We start from the raw sequence: 19,868 nt of genomic DNA on the forward strand, positions 1-19,868 counted from the left end.
AAATTTAAATAAAGTGAAAAATAGGACAGATAGGAACAAAGTGACAAAAGTTTACCAGGACAGTAAAAATGATGGGCTAGATTCACTAAGCCCACCGATCATGTTTGTGATCGTGTACCAACCTGATTTTCCTCCGACCTGATTCACTAACCTCGTGGCCGATCAACCTCCAGTCCGACCCGCGCATGCAAATGAGGGGAAATGGCATGCAAAGTAGGAAGGACACAATTCACTAAACTCAAGCAGGAACACTGACTGGGCTGCCCAATCCAAAAAGAAGCGACTGCTGAGGACCAGTCGCTCACGTCCCTGCCGACTCTCTAGTAGTTTCCAATGATGTCCTGCCAGCATTTTTCACTCAGCTTCAACATGACAACTGTTCTCCTGCTCTCTGCCGCCCTTCCCTGCAGTGCGAGTCCATGGTTTTAACCCGTGTGTTTAAAGCGGGGCTGCACTATGGCAAAGGGGGATGGGGAGAGCAAGCGCTGCCAGCAACGGTCAGCTGAGCTGGCGGAAAGGGAAGGGGGAGAGCGGTGAGCGCTGCCAATGACCGGGCTCCGTTGGGGATGACAGGGAAAGGCAGATGGGCGGCCAGTGGGACTCCCTTCAGCATTCAGGATGACATATAAAAGAGAGCAATCCATCCAAACAACAGAAAAGTGTCAGTTTAGAAAGGCATATATATATATATATATAAATTTTAAAAAAAGCACATCTCTTTAAGCATGCACATGCGCAGACCATCCACAGGCAAAGAAGTTGGTCTGCGCATGCGTCAAGATCGCTCTCAAGCGATCCGTGTGGTCGGTGGAGTCGTTCCTCCAATCGCCCCCATTTGAATACAGACTCGTTATGAATCAGTTGGCCTGCCTCAGATCGAACACGGATCGAAACACTTTAAAATTATAAGTGCAGTAAAGGCAGAGCTTACAGGAATGGGGCAGGGACAGTGACAAAACTTGCGGGGACAGGACGGGGAAATTGAGTTCCTGCAGGGATAGGGACAAATTTGTCCCCGTATCATTCTCTAGTTGGGAATTCAATTCCCACTGCAGATCCCTGTGACTCTGGTCAAGTCACTTAACACTTCATTGTCCCAGGTACAATATAAGTACCTGTCTAAAATTTGTAAACCACTTTGTGTAACCACACAGAAAAAGCGATATTTCTTTATTTTAATAATTTATACACCACCTAAAAATCTAGGCAGTTCAAAAAACACCATACACAATAAAAATAAACATTTTAAAAAGAAAACCAAACATGTCCCATCTTCTTTAATGTTCCCATTAGTGTGTGAGACCTGCAAAAACAACACAAGAGACTTAGGGCTGGATTTTCAAGTTTATTAAAATTAAAATTTGTTAACCTGCTTATCATATTTCTAAGCGGTGTACATAAGTAAATAATAGATAATCTGGGTTTTATATTTAAATTTTAAAAGACAAACATACATTGTCAGACAATAGGTTAGGGGGGGGGGAGAAATACAATATTGGATAGGAGAGCGAGATGATGAGGGTAAGTACATTAGGAGAGGGAATTCTGTTGTGTGATGATCGTTGTTGCATCTCTAAATAATAAAATTTTAAAGTTAGATTTGAAGCGGTCTAACGATGATTCTTCCCATAAATAAATTGGCATGGAATTCCACAATTGTGGAGCATTTACTGAGAAAAATTGATGAACGGGTGGTATCGTATATACAGTAATTTGACGCAATTAAGGTATTAATAGTAGATGTTGAGTATTCGATCGGAGAGATCTTGAAGGGGCATATGGAATTGGAAGTCTGTCTATAAATGTAGGGATATGAAAGAATGTGTTCTGAATGCTAGGAATAATATTTTATTTGTTATTCTGTGAGAGATTGGTAGCCAATGTGCATTGATCAAAAAAAGTGTCACGTGATCAAACTTTTTTGCCTTTGTTATTAGTTTAATTGCTGTGTTTTACATTATCTGTAAGCGTCTGAGTTCTTTTTATGTTATTCTTTTCTATAGCGCATTACAGTAGTCGAGCCTTGAGATAACTAATGAATATATTAAGGTTTTAGTGATGATAGTTCTAGGAGATTTGTGAGGGAGCGGATCATACATTATTTGTGGAAACATTTTTGCACTACCAAGCTGATTTACTGATGGTAAGTTAATCTGTTATCAAATATGATGCCTAGGAGTCTCATGCATGTCAATTTGAAGTGGGGTAGATCGGAGACAGATGGGTGTTGTTAGAGAATGTACTTCATTGCATGGGAAGAGCATTGTTTTTGTTTTTGACACATTGAATGCTAGCTTGTTGTCATTTAACCATTGACTGATCTTTTCTAGTTTTTGATTAATGTCCACGATGTCATTTGAATTGTCGGAATCAATGGGGTGGATGAGCTGAATATCATCGGCATATGTATACATTGTGAATCCTATTGATTGTCCCAGAGTTAGGAGGGGAGCCAGAAAGATATTGAATAAGAGAGGTGAGAGGATTGATCCTTGGGATATACCATCTTCGTTATTGAAGGTACTGGAAGACATTGTGTCCAAGAAAACTTTCAATGGTCGGAGAAGTATGAAGAGAAACAGTCGAGTGCTAGATCAGTGATTCTGATCAATTTTAACTTTTGTAGTAGGAGGTGGTGGTCTATGGTATCGAATACAGCTGAGAGATCTAATGAAATTAGTAAAACTGATTTTTGGTGATCTAAATAGTATAAAATTGTGGTTATAAGTCCAATTAGAGAGTGTGCTGTAGAATGATTTGGTTTGAAACCTGTTTGGTTTGGGTGTAGAACTTTGTTTTTTTTCTACAAACTCTGAAATTTGATTGAAGGCTATTTTTTTCAAAAAAGCCAACTAAATCACACCTGCCAATACTTAACTGGATTTTTAAAAACTTAGGCACGATTCAGCACCCTCCAGGTCCAGCACGTGAGTCCATGGCACCTAGCAGTACCTAGTAATGCCAAAGCTCAGAGGTTGGTATGTTTACGGGCAACATTTGACTTTGGCATCACTAAGTGCCACTGGCTATGATTCTACAAGGACCCTAGGCACTGTAAAACCTTGGCCTATATTTCCAGCACCTAGGGTCCTTGTTAGCTGCGATTCTGTAAGTAGCGCTTGTCCGTGATTGACACATGGAAGGTGCCACTTACAGAATCAGTCCCTTACTGCCTCCTATTTGGGAGGCGCTAAAGGGCAAATTCTGTAAGAAGCGCCCAACAGTTAGGTGCCTCATTAGGCACTGTTCAGCGTGATTCATTAAACAGCACCCAATTTCACTTGAATCACGCTGAGCGGAACCTATTTTGGAGGCACCCAATAAACAGGCCAGGTCTAGGCAAAACTAAAATTTAGGCACCCATGCGAGCGCTTAAGCACACTTAAGAGCAGCGATTCTACAACAAGGCACCTAACCCGTAGCCATGCCCATGCCTAACATGCATAACGCCTGATTTTTTTGTGGCCGCCTAAATTTTTAGAGGCGGGACACTGGTTTAGATTGTAAGCTTTCTGGAGACAGGGATACACATACTGTATCAGAATATAATTTGCCTTGAGCTATAAGGTGTGACATACTGTAAATCCATAAGAAATGCCTTCACCGAATCAGACCCTAGGTCCATCTAGTCCGGCGACCCGCACACGCGGAGGCCAATCTAGGTGTTCCCTGATGAAGACCTTTTTACCCGTATCCCTCAATGTGATTTGCAAGGAGGTGTGCATCCAACTTGCACTTGAATCCCATAATGGAGGTTTCTCTTCCCTTTACAAAATAGGCACCTTCTTGGACATCTCACATAGGTATCGTTATAAAATCAAGCCCTCAAATTCCTTTGCCCAGATATAATAGGCATTAGCTTGCAGAATTAGGGAATGCCATTAACAAATCCAGTTCATTATTCTCCTAGTTTTAAGCATCTCGGAATACATGAAGGCAGTAGTTCTGCAGTCTCATTGCATCATGATGCTGCAGCTGCCATGGTTGGGCATTAGGGAGGGTACAAACAGAGCATGGGGTCCCCAAGCCTGCGCAAAGTTGATGAAGGCACAACCTGCCAGTGAGCATTAGGGGTGCCCCAGCTTTCTGCTCTGGGCTCCAGTGTGTATAACACCATCCATGGCTGCTACTGCCAGAGGCAAAATAATAAGACACTAGTGAGTCACGTCTTTCTGTGTTTCAGGGCAGCATGTACTATTCCTCAGCACTTGACTGCTTGCAGTGGTGTGAGGACTGAATTTTAATTCATCTTATTAATTCTAAAGGTGTCTTTGGGCCAGTGAATTAACAGTCGATGGTGATTTGTACTGCAGTGTGTGAACCAGTTCAGTATGGCTACCCAGATGGCTGTCAAATCATAAACCTTCCACATTAAATATCAATGAGAGTTACTTTTCCTTTTTTTATTTTATATAATAGCCTCGGTTCCTAGAGAATATTTTATTAGGTTTGAAGGGAAGAGGCTTTAAATAATTGTTATAGAAAGAGATTCTTTTTCCAGGAGACTGGGACATAGAGACTGGAACTTCATTGAGCAAAGAATCCCTGGTTCCTGTTTGGATTTTTCGTATTATGCTTTTGTTAGCTGAGCCATATGGAAATGTCTGATTTTCCTAGCAGTGAAAGCACAGTGCCCACAGATAAATCTCCCAAACCATTCTGAAAATAATGAGATTAGAGTTTCTAGATGTGCTTTGCAGGGTGGCTTCCAGTCCTACGGTTCAATCTCACTCTGTGTATTTTCACTTACTACGCAAGGTTTCAGAACTCCAGTTGGCTCATGGTTCCTGGACAACGTACAAACCACTATAAAATGTTGAGCAACAGCTGAATTGGGAGTACAGACCAAAATGCAACAAAACAAAACAAAAAAAAAATACACACAATCAATTTTCTGTACTATAGGCCCAATATTCATCATTTTGCTGACCCCTACCAGTGCTAAACCTGGAATTTTAATGCCGTGCCATGTCCAGGCTCTGGCATTGAATTTCCAGGTTTGTGAAGCCCATTAATGTAGCTAGTTAATGTGATATTCAGCACTTTATCGGCTATGGGTTCTCACAGATAGGATTGACTTTTATGTTGTCCTATACACTTCTCCCTCGTTATTTGCGGGGGATACGGGCAGAGCTGGACCGCGAATGGCGAAAAACTGCGATTATCTGGCTCTGACCCACCCCCACCTCCCTGCCGCCTTCCCGGCCTTACCTGGTGGTCTAGAGGGCATTCAGGGCAGAAGCGGTCTTCCTACGCTCCTGCCTAGTGCAGATCGCTATGAGGAAATGGCTGCTGTGAGTTCCCGTAGTCTCTCGAGACGACGACGGGAACTCCCTACAGCCATTTCCTCATGACGATCTGCACAGGGCAGGAGCGTAGGAAAATCGCTCCTGCCCCGAAAGCCCTCTAGACCATCAGGTAAGGCCGGGAAGGTGGCAGGGAGGTAAAAAATATGTTTTTAAAAAATTTTCCCCCTCCCCAGAAAAAAATTGCGATTTTGTGAAATCGCGAGTGCAGGTTATCTGTGGCTACCTACAGCTAGCCGCGGGTAACATTCACCGTGTCATTCTCTGGTTAGAATATCCATAACATGGGAACTCTTAGCACCTCTTAAATAAGTGTCAAGTACTTTCCTATCAAGTTTTCTCAGGTTATGGGTGCAGAGTGTATTCCAAAATATTAGCAACAAAAATATGAGACTCCGTAATGGTGCTATACATTTTAAATACCCTCAACTACTGAAAATCTTGACAAAAATCAAGGTATAAGCACCTGTACTATGAGAAAGAAATAACCCCCTTTTACAAAACCGTAGTGTTTTTTTAGCGCTGGCTGCAGCGGTAACAGCTCCGATGCTTCTAGGAAGTCAATGAGCATCGGAGATGTTACCGCCGCAGCCGGTGCTAAAAAACACACTACAGTTTTGTAAAAAAAAAAAAAAGGAGGGGGAGGGAGTAAATTATTGACTCACACAAATGTAAATAAAGTCATGCACCGAAAAGTAAGATGCTTCTGGCAATATAAAAGTAACAAAACATTATGAAAGCATAGTTTGCATTGTTCCATACAGAGGATGAAGGTCACTGAATAAAAGAAAACCTTTAATATTTGAAGATTCTGAAGAATTACAAGGTTACATTGATTCTCTTCCAGAATGCAAACTAGAGTCCCTGTGATTTATGTCTGCAGAATAAGGAAACAAACAGAGAATACCAAAGTGCGACTGTGAATTTGTATGCATGGGGGTGGTATATGGACAGATGGACACAGAGGAGTAATGCTAGACATGGGAGGGTATATGGACAAGAAAGAAGATGGCTAGACATGGGGGAGAATAAGAACGCAGAAGGAAGTGATACTGTATACGGAGGAGGGGATCATAGAATGGTGAGATGATAAAGGCAGGGAGATGGGCACAGGGGAAATACTAGAAAGGAAAGTATAGGAGACAGAGAAGGGAGATGCTTGCTGAACATGGAGGAAAAACATACACAGAAATGGAAGATGAATGGTGAGCATGGAGAAAGAAGACATGTCAAATGGTCAGGAGACCTTGGCAAGTGACTTAAGAGTAGACAGACGGAAACAGAAACCAGAGCCTGACACCAATGTGATATGAAGAATAACAAGAAAGGTAGGAAAAACTTATTTTCTATTTTGTGATTAGAATATATCAGATTTGAAACATGTATCCTGCTTGAGCTGATGTTAGACATAACTGGGGACTGCAAAGCCCAGGCTGTGCTGCTCTCGCTTCCTGCTGGCTTAGGGTTCTCTCTGACCGGGGATAGTTGCCCTAGTTGCACTCCCCTAACACTGTTCCTGTCATGTGTGACTGCGGTATTCTGTTAGCATGGTTTTTCTGTGTAGCATTCGGTAATAATTTGGCTTATACAGTTTTCTCGATAGTGGAGGGGATATTTGTGAAGGGGAGGGGAGACGGGGTATAGTTGATCCTTGCTCTGCATTATTTGTGTTTATAAAATGAAATTGTACAGAATATTGTTTCTTTTTATATTTTAATAAAATAAGTTCAAAATAAAATCATAACTATTTGAGGCTTCTGCAGATGGCATCAGACAGTTTGTGGGAATGGGACAGGGACCAAGCTCACAGGGATGGGGCAGAGACAGGGACCGAGTTCACAGAGATGGGGACCGAGCTCATGAAGGTGGGGGCTGAGCTCATGGGGCAGGGACAAGGACTGAGCTTGCAGGGACAGGGACAATTTTTTTCCCTGTGCCATTCTCTAATTCTAACCATTTGGAACCAATGTTCCCTCTAAGAATTGGCCGTGAGTGTCCAAATTTTTTCTCATGTGAATCACATGTTCTAAAAAAAATTTTTTGTGTGAGCAATAAGTTCTAGAAACCAACAATTTTCTAGATTTGCAAGTATTTTTTGTGAGCAACCATGTAAAATACGTGAGTGATGCTACTGTGCTCAGCCCTCAAATCTTGTATTCATCCCTCCATAGAGTTCATAAGAATTATCCCTCTGCTCCTGTTCTTCTCTTTAATCTGCTGCTCTGAATATCTTATATGTGAATTTGCATCCTTGTTGCCCATGCTACTGTGCTTAGTACCCAAAACATGTACATAGGATTTCTACTACCGCTCTTCAACCTTTTGATGAGTTGTTCTGTCTTTGTGCTGTATATGAAGTTGTAATCTTGTTGCTAAACCTTCTAATGTGTATGTAAACTTGTAACCCATTCTTGGCTCTTCTGGAAGGATGGGCTAGAAATTTGACTAAACAAATAAATGTGAGTAATAGTTCACATGCTCTGCTTAGAGGAAACATAGGTTAGAATCTGCCAGCTGGATTCCATGGCCATGCTCAGTCTCAGCCTCTGACATGCCTCCTCCAGGCAGGTTATTTACTGCAAAATTATTTAATGTACTTTACAGTAAGCATTGTCATGTATGCTAAATGTGCATTATGGTTCAAAAAGGTTAGGGCTCTTCAGCTTGGAAAAGAGATGACTGAGGGGAGATACGTATGATTGAAGTCTACAGAATCCTGAGTGGTGGAGCAGCCCGATCCAGAAGCACAGTGAGGGGAAAGGAAGCCAAGCAGTTTCCTCACTGCACCGGGACATCACTATTTGCTGCTTTTTTCTTCAGTGGGAAGCCCCTCCTCCTTCTTCGCTCCATCAACTCCACCGACTCAAAAATATTGGAAAAGACAGTACTCATGCAACTACAAGACTTCATGGAGACAAACGTCACCCTCTCCAACTTCCAATCAGGCTTCAGGAAATACCATAACACAAAAACAATACTACTGGACATCATAGATGACTGCTGGAAAATCCTAGATGAGGGAACTATGCATTGCTGGTAATATTAGACCTCAGTTCCGCCTTCGACACCATTGACCACTCTCTTCTCCTATCTCGGCTAAAGACCATTGGAATCCGAAACACCGCACTGGGATAGTTCTCCTCATTCCTGAATGACAGATCACAGAGAGTACTGCTAGGAAAATCCTTATCTGAACCTAAACCACACCACTACGGAGTACCTCAGGGAGCCTTACTATCACCATTCCTCTTCAACCTCTATGTCAAACCAGTACTGGACATTGCAGAAAAAAACATCAAATCAAAATCCACTCTTTCGCAAGACAACTTACAACTCTACCTTCCCCTAGGCCGACACTGAGACACAAATCAAGAATCTCCAGTCATGCTTAACCAAAATAAAGATCTGGATGACCAGGAACAAGTTATAGTTAAATGAGTCCAAGACAGAACTTCTCTGGATCCACAAAAATCCTTGCATATACCCCCGCCCGTCTTTATCCTGGGGCACAGACACCCTCAAGTCAAAGGATAACATCTGCAGCCTAGGAGTAATTCTCAATTCAAACTTATCAATGATGAATCATGTATCCAAACTAGTATCATCCTCCTTTTACTACTTCTGCCAGCTAAAATGCATATGTCCATACTTCTCACAATACAAATTCGCCCAACTACTATACGCTTTTGTACTATCCTGCTTAGATTACTGCAACACACTACTAGTGGGCCTCTCCGCCAAAACTTTCTTCCGCCTCTAAAGTGTGCAAAATGATACAATCCACCTTCTGAAAAACCTAGGCACCCGCGACCACATTACCCCTGCACTAGCATCCATGCATTGACTACTCATTCAAAAAAACGCTGTGCCTTCAAAGCTCTGGTCCTCACTTTCAAAACCTTCCACAAAATGATCCCGCACTATATGACAACTAAACTACAAATCTACCTCCGAAATCGACCACTAAGATCCCAAGGTGTCACCATCCAGGAAAGGATATTGGCATTAAATCCTAATTTTAGAAAGCCAGGATATGAACATCCAAAACTGAAGAATGTGCATTTGTTAAGGGAACATGGTCTTGGCGTGTTTTCAGTAGGACAGGCTTTAAAAATAGACTTTCATTCTGCATTGCAGAAAAGATATGAATGTCCATGTCCTAAATGATAGATGTTGGCATTTAAACCTGCTACCTAGAAGAGGAAGGGGGTCCTGTATGGAAAGAGAAGTAAGTGCTTGCACTCACTGTGTGTTTAAATTCAAATTAAAAACATTTTTATTCAAAGACCCATTCACTCTATAAATATTTTTTGTTCTTTAAACCTTTATTACAGAGGGGCCTCCTCCTTGTGTTTTAATTCTAATTGTCTCCCTATCTTATCTTGCGATGTACTTCTTCTCCTTTTGTTTTCTGTACGTCCGTGCATCTTTGTCCCACATTTTTTTTTTTATGCTGCTGATAAGTGAATTATCAAATTTTAAATAAAATTGGAAACTTAAGTGCATAGCGGTAATGCAGGCAGCGTGCCTAGCTTGTGCCCCATTATGTACAGCACAGAGTACTCATTGCTGGGGTTATCATATGGCTCCAGAAAAAGGCTCACCTCTCAAATACATGTGATCCCCAACAATTCTGATTATCTTCCTCTTTTCCTCCCACTGCAGTACATGAACCCCTTCCTGACTCGCTCCCTGAAGTACATGATCCCCCTGCCAAACACCCCCAAGAGTTCTTATCTTCCTGACACAACACCATACCCCAAAAGGCAACATCCTTGGCCCTCCGGAGCACTATGCTCCCCAAGTCCCCTCTCTGCTTCCATTACTGAATAGCAAAGCCCACCGGGACAGACAGGGAAAATGCTTGAATACCTACATAAATTTATGTAAAGTGTTCTGAGCTCCCCTGGGAGAACAGTATAGAAAACTGACTGACTGACTGAATAAATAAATAATCTGCTGGCACTGCAGCCAGGAAGGCATTAGGATCCAAAATAGTGCCTCTGCCACCTAAGAACACTAACAGGAGCATTGCACACTCCAGATAGGTCCTGGGAAAGGGGGCTTGGAGGGTGGGGAGGATAGAGCTCTGTGGGGGTGCAAGTGTTGTATTGGGTAAATCAGGGCTTTTGAGGTGGTCAGGAAAGAGATCTTCTTCTGCAGGGAATGGGATATTAGAACTGTGTGGGGGAGAGTCCGAAAAGGGATTGAAACTGTTGCGGGGTTAAGGTGGGGGTGCATTTGATGTCAAAAGTTGTAGTCAAGGCAATCGGCATAACTGGGTTTAAAAGAGGTTTAGATAAATTCCTGTAGACTTTAGATAAATTCACTAGGTAGACTTTGGAGGGAGGGGGATTCCATTTGGAGGGGAGGTCCAGCAGGAGGGTTTGGGCACCGTCCTGCTGGCGATCATTGGGGAGGGGTGGGGGGTGGGTTCCGGCCCTATACAGAATCTGGGCCTAAGGGCCCCTTTTACGAAGCCACAGTAGCAAGTTCTGGTGTGGCAAATGCAACAAACTGAATGGGCTTCATCACATTTGCCACCTCAGGACTCACTACAGAGGCTTTATAAAAGGGGCCCTAATTTAGGAGCACAAATTTTAGGAGCTTGGCATTTTAGGGTCACTTTTACTAAGCAGCACTAAAATTTGGCCAGTGTTATCCCTACTATGGGTCTTACCCATGCACTGAGAGGCCACTTTTAGCGCAGCAGTAAAATAATGCATAGCCTTTTTTTTTTTTTTTAATCATTTTTATTGGAAAGGGTACAACAGGAACAACAATAATATCAAAAGCGCAAATACAAAGAGGCATTATATATACAAGAAAATATACTCTCCACAAATAGGCACATAAATGGCACAGGTATAGCAGGGCAACAAAGAGAAACCCAGCAAACGGAAACGAAGAAATAGCTGGCCCATACAAGCAGGAGAAGAGCGTCACCTGAACCACCAGTAACTGCCCCATTTCCCCATTAATGCATGGCCATTAGCACATGAACATTTACCAACACCTATTTTCTATGCTAATTTTTTAGCATGTGAGAAGAGCGTGCCTGCGCGTGCCCCACAGTAGTGCTTTTTAACCTGTGGCAAGCAAATATAATCCACTGTGCTAGGATTCAAAGGCAAATTAGATGCACATCTCCTTACGAGAGGCATACAGGGATATGGGTGACTAAAACTACATCAGGTGCATACCTGACTGGGCCTCCACGTGTGCGGATCGCTGGACTCGATGGACCATGGGTCTGATCCGGAGATGGCAGTTCTTATGTTCTTATGTTACCACAACTAGTAAAAGAACTGCTTAGTGATTTGGGGGATTACAAGGGGGTGCTGAAAAGTTCTCAACCCAACCAAGATATGGTTCAATCAATGATCCAAAACAATGTCAAAACAGAGAATTTTGTTTCTGAAAATTGGCACAACGAAATAACACTCTTTTCAGCTACAGTGGCAAAATAACGGTCAGAATTTAGGAAGTTGGTCGGTTGGGCACCCCCTCAAATATTATCTGCCCAAATTAAGAAATTTCTGAAAACTCAACAAACCAAACTGTATTTTTCCCTTTGTGCTAGTATTTGAATAACTTTATTTTGTATTCACCTTGGACACTACAAATCAAGTGCCTGTTCTCTTTCAGCAGCTGACAAATATGTTATACTGTAATACATTATGTACAGCCCTGCAAGGAAGGGGAAATGTCAGCAGTGTGAGTGCTCAAGACAGCTATTCAGTACACGCTTTTCCCTACTTAGTGCTTCTGGCAAATACATCAAAGTTGATTAATAGCTTATCTTTGTAAAGAACTTAATTTTAAAGTTCCAGCTACCTCATTCTTCTCTTAAGGTCTCTTGTGTCCTGCTTGTAAGATTCATGTCAAGGAAAACTGCCATATTTTTTGGACCATAAGACGCACTTTTTCCACCCCCAAAAAGGGGGTGGGAAAGGAGGGGTGTCTTATGGACTGAATATACTGTAGCCCCCCCAGTACCTTTTTTAGTGATGGTCCAGAGCGATTTCCGGGACGGCTGCCTGTGTCTTTAGAAGAGCGATGCATAATGCAGGAGTGCGACCTTTGCACTTCCTGCCTGGTCGTGCCGCTCTGTGATTGGCTGCAGTCAATTACTGACTGCAGCCAATCACAGAGTTGCATGGGGCCAGGCAGGAAGCGCAAAGGTCACGCTCCTGCGTCACTTTGCTAAAGACACAGCCAGCTGTCCCAGAGACCGCGCTGGACCACCACTAAAAAAGGTACCGGGGTAAATTTTTTTTTTCTTGGTTTTTCCTCCTCTATAGGTGGGTGCGTCTTATGGTTCAGTGCGTCTTATGGTCTGAAAAATACGGTAATTTATTCTTTCTTTTATTAAAAAGTGACATGATCCTCCTACTTTTACATTGATCATAACACAATCATATCCTCAATGGAAGAGGGTGTCAAGGCATTATTTATCACATTCAAAAGATTACTTAAAAGTTATTATTTTTTCACAAGATTTTGGCAAATACCTAGATAAAATAACACTCAGAATTTAGGAAGTTGGTTGGTTGGGCTAAGAACTTTTCAGTACCCCCTCATATGTAATCTAAGCAGTTCACAGAAGAACATCCATATCTTTAATCCAAAAACACATATCATCATGCAAAATCCTCCTGTACTCAGCTAATAGCTTAGGTTCACCACTTGGACCTTAGCTAAGAGACCAAGAAACAGTGAGCACAAGTTCTAGTAGATTTTTAATCTTTCTGCCTTAGTAATGTTTCTAAGATCATCATGTTCTTAATGTGTTATACAACAACAAAAAAAGGGGATCCAAAAAAGATCTGCAGAAAAAATCAGCCAGGAGCAACCAAAACAAAACTGCAGACTGTGTACAAGATGCAGGCAAATTTTAATATGACAAGAACACAATATATTAAACCCTTTTACCAATAAAGGGACCCGACACGGTCCGTGTTTCGGACAAACCTTCGTCAGGGGTCCATGGTAAAATAAGGGGGCTAAAAAATGCCACAAAAAAATGAAGAATCTCGACGGGATGCCTGTGTGTATCAAGTTCGCCAAAAAAGCCAACAGCAGTAAAGCGTATCAAAAAATATCTGCTAGTCTGAAGGAAGAGAAGCAGTAACAGCAGGGATGGCAGCTGAAGGAAGGTACAGAATAGATTTGCACAGCGTCCTACCCTTAATATGCCACTGGCCACTGGTCTAGTGGTTATAGGCTGACAACCAGGGAAGCCTGGTTCAAATCCCACTGTTGCAAGTCATTTAGCTTTTCATTGCCTCAATTACAAACATAGGGGCCCTTTCACTAAAGCTTAGCATGCGCTAAGTGTCAGGTGCCCATAGATATGATAGGACATGCATGAAAGTCTGTTGGCACACGCAAAACTTTAGTAAAAGGGCCTCTTAGATTTTAAGCATTTCAGAGACAGGGACCTGTCAGGAATGTGAGATCCGCCCCCCCTACAATTCGATAAGAAGATCAACTGTTTTTACACCTAAGCAGCAATAGGACCTGCCGCCACTACCGGAAACCCTTTGCCACAATCCAGCCAGACATATAAGATCTTCCCCCAGCATTCCATTGGATAGATCAATCTACCTGCTTTTAAATATCAGCAGCAGTGGGAGAACAACTGCTTTTACACCTAAGCAGCATTGGGACCAACCGCAACTACCAAGAGCCCATAGACCAGATCATGACAGGAGTGTGAGCTCCACACCTCCTGCAGTCCGCTAGGAAGATCAACTGCTTTAACACCTAAGTAGCAACAAGACCAGCTGCCTATAATAGGAGCCCTTGCCCCGATCCAACCAAGCATGTGAGCTCCTCCCCCTATATCCCATTTAAGAGATCAATCTACCTGCTTTAAATATCAGCAGCAGTAGAAAAACAACTGCTTTTACATACAAGCAGCAGCGAGACCTACCGCAACCACCAAGAGCCCACAGACCCGATCCTGCCAGGAGTGTGAACTCCTCCCCCTGCAGTCCATTGGAGAGATCAATCTGCCTGCTTTTAAATATCAGCAGCAGTGGAGATCAACTGCTTTTACACCTAAGCAGCAACGAGACCAGCCACAACCACCGAGAGCACACAGACCCGATCCTACCAAGAGTGTGAACTCTTCCCCCCATGCAATCCGCTAAGAAGATCGACTGTCGGCTCCGGGCGGCTTTCCCGCAGAGGAGAGAATCCTGCATTCACCGTGGGCCTCATCTGGGGCAGCCTCCTTGGAGCGGCTGGGGCACGGGCAGTGTGTCTGGGAGGGATTGCATGGATGGGAGAACATCGCAGGGGAAGAGACATAGGCATCCTGGGACTGTCTGCCAAGTCTCTTCCCTGAAGAAGCCCTTTCTGGAAACGTCAATCGCTCCTCCTAAACTTACTTGCTCCACTTCATCACTGACGCTGAAACCGTGGATTGAAGACAAAGTTTTATTTTATTTTTCTTTCCAGCTTATGATTTATCTTTAATCTTATCTATTGTTTTGCCTTTTGTCTTTGTTTTGTTCTATTTCTATCATTTAAATTTCTCCAGAATTCTACTATTCAACGGCTCCCCCTTCTGCTTCTATTCCTTTCTCTCCTCTCTTCTACCTTCCAAAGTATTTAAATCAATGCTGTCTTGTTAAAATGTTTATTTTATTTTTATTTTTCCTCTAACTCTACTTTTCACTTCTCTATTACCCTCCAGGTACTTTAGTTAGATTGTGAGCCTTCGGGACAGTAAGGGAATTTTTCAAGTACCTTTCTTATTTCTAATCTTAATGTATATTTTCTGTAAACCGCTTAGAACCTAACGGATGTAGCGGTATATAAGAAATAAATTACATTACATTACATTACATTACATTACAAATACCTAGGGCTCCTTTTACTAAGCTCCGATAGCGTTTTTAGCACATGCAGAATTTTAGCACGTGCTAAACCTGCGTTATGTGGCTAGAACTAACGCCAGCTCAATGCTGGCGTTAGCATCTAGTGTGTGCGGCAATTCTGTGCGCGCTAAAACCGCTATCACAGCTTAGTAAAAGGAGCCCCTAGTGTACCTAAATATACCTCACCTTGAGCTACCACTGAAAAAAAAAAGGTGTGAGCTAAACCCAAATAAAATAAAAATTGCCTTTGATGTGCATTCAACATTTTGTTCTGAAACAGGACCTAGACAGGAGGATCATAATTTTGCTTGTCTGGCACTAAATGATTCAGATATAAAAACTCCACCTACACAGTGATACTGTATAATGGTAGGCAAACACTAGTCACACCTTCAGGCAGCAACAAACAGGCATCATTATTCACATTAAAAAAATAAATTTAACAAATGTATTCTTTTGTGTAAAAACATTCACATGTGCTTTTCAGTCTATTTACCCTCCTTCATGCTAACACCAATGGTTCTCAATTAGGTTTAAGTTTTCATTGTTGACAGCAATATGTTGTTATACTAATTTTTTTTCACTATTTTCCATCTGTTATCTAATACATTAGTATCCTTGGCTACCACAGTTTTCCTGTGTCTTCAAGGATTTCTTTAATGTGCATGAGTGTTAGAAAGTAGTGAGAGCTGTTAAGTGTTATAATTATGGTCTAACTGATCATTAGGTTACTGGATCTAAATAATGATGTTTCACTACAATTTCCTTTTTGTGGATAAAAAGAAAAAGTGTGTGTGTGTTGGGGGGGGGGGGGGGGTTAACACAGATATTTAAGTACCTGAAAAGTATTAATGAACAAGAAGCAAATAGAGCTAGGGGACATGATATAAAGACCCAAGGGCTAAGCTCAGGAAAAAAATGTCAGGAAGTACTTTATCATAGAGAAGATGGTGGATGTTTGGAATACCCTTCCAGAGGAGGTGAACACAAAGAACAGTACCAGAGCTCAAAAACAATGAGATAAACATAGAAGATCCCTAGAGGCAAAAGGATGGTAAAGAAAAGTACTTGGTAACCTGCTGGGAGCAGCAGTACAGCCCATAACAACAGTGGCCTGAGTGCTTTGTTTTTGCAAGTATGTGGGGAGGGCGGTAGCTTGTAAAGAGCAGCAGTTACAATCCTGAACACTGGTAACCTGTATGGACAGGCTATTACAACCTTAAATACCGGTGGTATGATTAAACCAGGCTTCCAAGAAAGCAGTGGGGCAAATCTGTTTGGAGAGGCAATAATAAGTAGCAGCAGATGTATACCATTCCATGCCCTGAGATCTATTTAGTCCGAAAGTGCAAAATGAGTAAATAATAATGATGATACAACAGCATTAGGTTTTAAAGAAGGATGGAGAGATGTGAATGAAGGAACCACAATTAAAATCAGATTACAATGAGCAGGCAAAAGAAGACCTTACCTGACGTTTCCTGAGGCTGCCAAGATTTCAAAACCAAAGGATGGGGTGGCTTCATTAGACATATGTGTAATCGGTTGAGAATGGATAATCCATCAGCTTCAGCAAGTTGTGCTCTTATTTGGTCCAAAGAGTTTTGATTTTAGCTCATTCCTTGATGGTTTTCAATCAATTGTTGCAATTCATTAAATCAAGAATTTCCTAAAATACAAAATTATGATACGACAAAAATAATAAAATTGAACTGAATGAATGATCATGCCACTCCATTATTGAGGGATTTACATTAGCTTTCAATAAAACAGATGGTTGAGGTTTAAGGTTATTACTCTGATCTGTAAGAGCTTAATATTAAATCATGGCATCCATTTGGAATGTCAGAATAGTTGTCCATTTTGTACAGCCAACATATGTGCGTATGGTGCTCATTTTCAAAAGAGAAAAACATCTGAAAAATGTCATATAGCAGCAAAAGGACATTTTCTTGCAATTTTCAAAACTCTGATTTGAGACATTTTCTCCTCAGGTTGTCCAAATTTCAAGGGGTTTCTTGGGAACGTGCTTTGGGCTTGGCTTGGGTGTTCCCAAAATTAGATGTTTTTCTGCCATAATGGAATAAGTCCAAAACATCTGGCCAAAAATTGAGATGGGTGTATGACAAGGACATGGTTTTCTGTTTGCATTGACTGTGCAGGATCAATCTATTAATATGGTTGATTAGTTTTACAATGGGTGTATTAATGTTCTAGAGCTCACTGCAGTGTTTAAGATGCTGCCTTTTCCTAGGTGCACCCTTGTTGTGTGATTCATGGATTATTACTACAAATAATTATTTATGGAAAAGAGAGAGGTGTTAAAAAATGATCGGTCCCCAGTGTCAAATATACTAGGTACGCCACTGCCAGGATGTACATGCAAATAAATTCATTCTGAACTTTTCTTCCAGGAAATTTCCCAAAACAATTGTGATATATGGCTCAAAAACATAAATTTACACATAGTTTAACTATACTGTAATAAGCTATTTGCAGATTATTAACTATTAATTTGAATACAATTTTACATTTGTTAAACTGTGTAAGAAATGATATTCTTTGTAAATTCAGAAATAACACAGTCAGGTGGGGCCATGTGAAAAATTAGTTGCTTAAGCAAAGAAGCTGAGTCAGACTATTATAGTGGGTCGTACTGAGCAGTGTGAAATTTGTGCTACAGAAATGGAAGATGTGACCTGCATGCACTAAATAACCTTCATGGGCAGAATGGATGACCACATCAATCTCTTCACTATCATTTACTCTGTTACTGCACAGTAAGCATTAGAATGCAGCAGAATTGGGCTGTTCCCACCTGAAGTTGTACTTTCCCTTCACAGCCCCCTGCACCTAGGTCTGGTATCACTTCAGTTCTTCCCCTCTGTCCCTTCAGGTCCAGCACTGCTCCAGATCCTCCCTGCCGGTCCTCCATAAATGGCAGAGAGTGCAGAAAGCTGCCCCAGTTTTAGAACTGTCCACATAAGGATCCGGTGTGGAACAACTGGTGGGAACTGTCATCAGAACTTGTGTGCATTGGTGTAGTGAGGGAGGTTGGTGCCCCAGGCAGCGGCACCTGGCATCATTGCACTGTGCATCCCCACCCACACTTTTCCCCACCATGTGAGTGCCCCCCTCCTCCTACACACCTCTTGAAATGTTCACCAGGTGAGCATCTTCCACCTGCTGCTCGCACTGTACTCGGCTCCCTTCTGACATCATGTTCTGGTACCGCGACCAGGACATGACATCATAAGAGAATCAAGGCTGGCATGAGCAGCAAGCAGAAGATGCAGCTCGCGCCAGTGGACATTTAAAGAGGTACACGGGGGGCAGAGAGGAGGGGAGCCACCAGCCAAGGGAGGTCTATCCCCTTCCCCCTCTTACTAGGCCACTGTTATGTGCTACTCTAGCTGAGATCATTTTCATGTACCTTTCAGACTCTAAATGCAATTTATCCTTAAGAGTCGCTCTTATTTTCTATCTACCTCCTGCTATTCTATCTTATCTGTCTATATGTTGCACCTTTGCTTGCAACCTATGCTGCCTATTAAGATGTTTTGATGTTTATTGTGTTGGCATTATATGTAATCTACTACACCGTAATGTGTACTATTATTTGAGTATTTTTACTGGTGTAAATGTCATATCTATGTCCAACTTATTCTTGCTGCAAACCACCTTGGATGAATTTAATCAAATAAGTGCTAAATTGCTAAATAATGCATGCTGTTGCAAATAGTACAGACTCTGGAGTTTAAATATGTGAAGCACCATTTGCAGAGTTTTCTGTGTTTTACTATGTTGGCCTCAAAATTATTATAGCAATAAACTATCTCACCATTATTATAACATAAAATACAATAGCCATATAACCACTTTATTAATATTACCGTATATACTTGAATATAAACTGATCTGAATATAAACTGAGGTAACCCTTTTTCCCCAAAAAATTGAGGGAAAAAGGTTGACTCAAATATAAACTGAGATTAGAAATTTGGGTATGTGAGCATCATCTGTTAGGGATCATGCCATAAATAATAAAAAAAATCCTTACATAGGGGTCCTTTTACTAAGGCACGTTAGTGCGTCTTAGCATGCGGTAAATGCTAGCGAGTGGCAACGCATCCATTATATCCTATGGACACATTGCCACGTGTTAGCATTTAAAGAAGTTTAGAAGTTTAATTTTCCATAAGAAGCTTCAAAAGATCAAGAATTTTTTGAAATATCTCAGCAGTTGGAGAATCCTGGTATTTCCTTAAAAGACATACCCCCTCTTCTACAAAGCCATGCTAGCGGCTGCCGCGCAGTAACGGCCCCAAAGCCCATGGAGATTTAAAGGGCTTTGGGGCTGTTGCCGCGCAGCAGCCGCTAACGTGGCTTTGTAGAAGAGGTGGATAATGTTAACAATAAATAAATTAGATAAGACATTACAAGATAATTCTTAAAGACCATACTCTTCAAGAAATCCCTGAAAAAGACAGAACACCGCAAGTTCAAATCCCACCTCTCACTAAAGTCCCTAACCCAAAACAACTAGCCATACTCCTTCTTATTTTCCTTGAAAATGACCAGATATCTTTTTGTGATATCTTTTTGTAATACATCTTTGATAATTCTTTTGTAATCCACCTTGAACCGCAAGGTAATGGTGGAATAGAAATCC

The 19,868-nt window shown here is 41.7% G+C and overlaps 1 long non-coding RNA gene across 2 annotated transcripts in view; it reads right to left on the minus strand.

Annotated features, from left to right (window-relative positions):
- Positions 1-19,868, minus strand: part of LOC117368053 — a 51,884-nt gene that overhangs the window by 21,260 nt on the left and 10,756 nt on the right. For both annotated transcript variants that reach the window (XR_004540897.1, XR_004540896.1), the window contains exon 2: positions 16,668-16,865. This is a non-coding gene — a long non-coding RNA (uncharacterized LOC117368053). The remainder of the gene's footprint in view (positions 1-16,667; positions 16,866-19,868) is intronic.

Source organism: Geotrypetes seraphini, chromosome 10 (assembly GCF_902459505.1).
Source record: "Geotrypetes seraphini chromosome 10, aGeoSer1.1, whole genome shotgun sequence".
Lineage (NCBI taxonomy): Eukaryota > Metazoa > Chordata > Amphibia > Gymnophiona > Dermophiidae > Geotrypetes > Geotrypetes seraphini.